Raw genomic sequence first — 4,813 nt, 5'->3', positions numbered from 1 at the left:
ACACCTTACAATAAGATTTTTTTTTTCAAGTTCACATGCCACAGAGAACCAACCAAGGAAGAACCAAAAAGGCCATGTGACTACCAATACGAATACCAGTGAGGCACCCTAAGATACCACTTCTCCCCTTTGGCATAAAGTACCAAAAAGGTTGAAGGGAACCACTACCGGAATCGCACCCTATGCCGACGACCAGGGCCGTCGGCATAGCCCTGACTAGCCGTCGGGACAGGCCTATGCCGACAGCCCCCGTCGGCATAGGGCCGTCGGCATAGAAAGGCCGTCGGCATAGACCCTATCCCGACGGTGGCCGTACATCTATGCCGACGGCCCTGGCTGTCGGCAACGCCATCGCCTAACGGCGGCTGCCGTCAACTGCTGACCAACGGTGTCTCGCCATGTGGCACCTCTATGTCGATGGCCTGGCCGCCGGCTTAGTTTAGAACTATGCCGATGGCCAGGCCGTCGGGGCATAGAGGTGCCATGTGGCGAGACGTCGTTGCTCCTGGGGGCTTGCCTATGCCGACGGCCTAGCCGTCGGCTTAGTTTAGAACTATGCTGACGGCTAGGCCATCGGCATAGACGTGCCACGTGTCGGCAACTGGGCACTCCTGGGGCAGAACTAAGCCGACGGCCAGGCTGTTGGCATAGACGGCCACGTGTCAGCTACTGGGAGCTCACGCCAGGCCTATGCCGACGGCCAGGCCGTCGGCATAGGTTTTGTCCAGTTTTTTTTCTTTTTCTGTTTCTTTTCAGCTCAATTCATTTGAATATACACAACATATATAAGAAGCAACAAATATAAGAAGCAACATCACGTAACAGTAAGGAGCAGCATCACACAACAAATTCATCATCACACATCATAAGAAACATCCTGAAGCATAAACATATAAGTATCATCACCACCAAGCATATAAGAATCTCACAAACAACAATAAGATAAGAAACATCACAAGCATATAAGTATCAGAACATCGAGAACCGCCACAATGTGACCCAAAGGCTTAAGCGCCAAGATGTCGAGCACCGCGGAGGTCGTCACCGCCAAGAGCGCCGAAGCTGAGGTCGTCAGTGCTTCCGCCAGCGCTACCGCCAAGACCGCCTCCACCTCCGCCTCCGCCTCCGTGGATCGGAGTGGTCGGGCTCCGTGTCTCCGGAGTGCTACGAAGACCACCGCCAATGGTGGATCCACCTGTTCCCTGGATGTTGAAAAGACATATTAATGGGATATATGACTGTGTTGAAAGGCATGACATGCTTTGGGTGAATAGATTGGGGATGAACTAACCGGCGAGGGGCCAGCGTTCTGTGCCACAAACTCCTCAAAGGTCAGCAGCACTGGTTGTGCTGGAGGGCATTGTGCTGGCTGCAACTGAGGACACCTGCCGGCCGCCATTTCCTGAAAAGCCTGCTCCAGCTGGCGATCCCTCTACACTTGGTGTTCATGAAGCCTATGATGCCACGCCATGTTCTCCTGGCGTGTGTACTCTAGGTAGGCCTATGGTATGACATGATGGAACTCATAAAACTACTAGATGCGGAAAATAAAGTGAGCAATGAAGATAAGAGGGAAAATACTTACAGATTGTTGCTCCTGAAAGAGGGACTGTGAACTGGACACTGGCTGTCTCGTGCGCTGGCTCAGGCTCGGGTCGATCTGACGGAGCTGTGTGTAGGAGATAGTCGGAGTGACGACAGCATCGAGAACCGCCTCCCGACCGTGCTCCTTGGGCCCCATGCTCACCACCGCCCTGTCGTCCAGATCCGCCGCAATGGGGTCAGGTGTGTCAGGATGTAACTTCAGATACGCTGCGGAGTAGGCCTCCTTCCTCCATGCGGTCTTCTTGCCGTAGTACTTGGGCTCGCCAGGCTTGGGGTCCTTCCGCGTATGGGCGATCTCCCACGCCTGCATGTGTGAGAGCGGCCGCTTCAGTTTCTCCTCCTGCACCACCAAACAGATGTTAGTCATACATAAGAAAGTGATGGTAAATAGAAGAAGAAGAATGTTTAATGGGGTTAGTCATACATTAACTACCTTGTGGAGATAGTGGTTTCGGTTTCCCTGAGCATGTACTCCCTCCTTCCCTCGGTTAGCCTTATTTTTGATTCTCATAGCCGCCCAGGCTCCAGCCTCATCACACCAAAGATCCACCAATGCTGCCTAGGACTCGTCTTTTCCATAACACCAATTTGGACACACCTACATAATAAAAGCATAATGGCATGTCAACATGAAATGGTGAAATGTACCACATGGTAATGAAAGCATAATATATGAAAGCATAATGAAAAATCGTTTATACTTACCGCCAAGTACTCAGGCCTCTCCAAGGTAATGCCCATCCTCTGTGCTTCTTCCTTGGTCATCTTCACACCAAGAATGTCGTGGTAGTATGTTGAGATGGCCACATAGCGCACCTCGTACTGCATCTGGCGGGCCTTCTTCTTGCATTGGCGCAGCACGATCTGGTCCGCTCTAGCCCTGTGCTCCGGAAGAACTCGATAGAATTTCTAAAATCATGCATGAAACAAGAATAGAAGAAGCCATGAGTTAAATCATTCATGAAACTAGAATGGACTTGTGCTTCTGAAGAGAACTCGCCCAGAAAGTAGTGATCACGGCCTTGGCGTGGGTCTCATGGTCCGCGTGGAGGGCCGCTTCCCAGTGGTCCCAGCTCATGGCCAAAACCCGATGGTCCGGCTGCCTGACTAGATCCGGACAGTACAACCCCGGCCAGTATAACTTCAGCAAGACGGTGATGAGGCCGTTGGGAATACGGACCCCTTTAGAATATATCCAGTTGCTGCAAAAGAATGAACTATTAGCATGTGACAAGCAAAATAAATAACAACCGGAATATGCATGTGACAAGCAAAATAATGAACCACTTACTCTTTTCCCGTGGGCTCAATGAGCCACTTCTGCTCCTTAGTAGCAGGAACCTGCTTTGGTAGCTTTGTGTTGCCACGCAGCCATCCCTTGTTGTCAACCCCCTTCCCGTCACCACCATCATCCCCGCCACCACCCCCTCCTCGCCTGCCTCCCCCTCCCCAACCTCCTCCCCAACCTCCTCCCCCTCCTCCTCCTCCTCCTCCTCCTCCTCCTCCTCCTCCTCCTCCTCCTCGCGTGCCTCCTCCTCCACCACCACCACCTCCTCCTCCTCCTCCTCCTCCTCCCTAGAGTGTACCTCACTAGAGGAGGGTACCTCACTAGAGGAGGGCCTCGAAGACAACACCCCTAAGTCGGTGAGGGTGCGCTCTTTCTGGCCGCGACCCCCTGTAGTGGCTCTCCCCCCAGCACCTCGTCCTCTAGAGGCTCTCCCCCGCCCCTCCTCCTCTAGGGGCACCTCTCCCTCGACCTCCCTGTGAGGAGTCATCGTCAAGTAGCCGAGGGGGAGGATTACGTGCTCGACCACTCCGACTAGGCAGGCCGACGACCTTGCGTAAGAAACCCACGCCGTCGGCCTTCCCCTTGCCCATGTTCCACGAACCTGCATTGAAAAGAGAAAAGGCAATTAGTAAATTAATGAAATGAAGAAAAAGGCATGATAATAAACACATTAATAAAAATGCATAAAAAGGCATAGTCCTAAACTATAGAAAAAAGACTTGAAATGTACATCTGCTAGAACCCATATGAATCATCACTGTTGTAACCTCTTTCTCGGTCCGTCTCATCAACACTATCAATCATATCATCTTCGTTGTCTGACGGAGGTGGAGGCTCTTCCTTGTCGTCAACGTCTTTGTTTAACTTTTCTAGCATAAGTATGTCATTTTCATTGACAATGGTCTCTGTTGGGGAACGTAGCAGAAATTCAAAATTTTCCTACGTGTCACCAAGATCTATCTATGGAGAGACCAGCAACGAGTAGAAAGAGAGTGCATCTACATACCCTTGTAGATCGCTAAGCGGAAGCGTTCAAGTGAACGGGGTTGATGGAGTCGTACTCGTCGTGATTCAAATCACCGATGATCCTAGTGCCGAACGGACGGCACCTCCGCGTTCAACACACGTACAGCCCGGTGACGTCTCCCACGCCTTGATCCAGCAAGGAGAGAGGGAGAGGTTGAGGAAGACTCCATCCAACAGCAGCACAACGGCGTGGTGGTGGTGGAGGAGCGTGGCAATCCAGCAGGGCTTCGCCAAGCACCATGGGAGAGGAGGAGTAGGAAGAGAGGTAGGGCTGTGCCAGAACTTCGTATATAGCTCCCATGCGCCTCCCCACTATATATAGGGGTGGAGGGGCTGGTTTCTTGCCCTCCAAGTCCATTGGGGCGTTGGCCAAGGTGGGAGGAAAGAAATCTCATTATTTCCTTCCCCACCGATTGTTATCCCCCCTTTTTAGGGATCTTGATCTTATCCCTTCGGGATATGATCTTATTCCTTCTAAGGGGGATCTTGGTGCGCCTTGACCAGGGGTGTGGGGCCTTGCCCCCACTACCCACGTCCATGTGGGTCCCCCCATGCAGGTGGGCCCCACTCCGGAACCTTCTAGAACCTTCCCGGTACAATACCGAAAAATCCCGAACATTTTCCGGTGGCCAAAATAGGACTTCCCATATATAAATCTTTACCTCCGGACCATTCCGGAACTCCTCGTGACGTCCGGGATCTCATCCGGGACTCCGAACAACATTCGGTAACCACATACAAACTTCCTTTATAACCCTAGCGTCATCGAACCTTAAGTGTGTAGACCCTACGGGTTCGGGAGACATGTAGACATGACCGAGACGTTCTCCGGTCAATAACCAACAGCGGGATCTGGATACCCATGATGGCTCCCACATGTTCCACGATGATCTC

The sequence above is a fragment of the Triticum aestivum genome, chromosome 1B (genome assembly GCF_018294505.1).
Source record: "Triticum aestivum cultivar Chinese Spring chromosome 1B, IWGSC CS RefSeq v2.1, whole genome shotgun sequence".
In the NCBI taxonomy this organism is placed as follows: Eukaryota; Viridiplantae; Streptophyta; class Magnoliopsida; order Poales; family Poaceae; genus Triticum; species Triticum aestivum.
The sequence above is the reverse complement of the archived record's forward strand: the minus strand, read 5'-3'. Positions refer to the sequence as shown.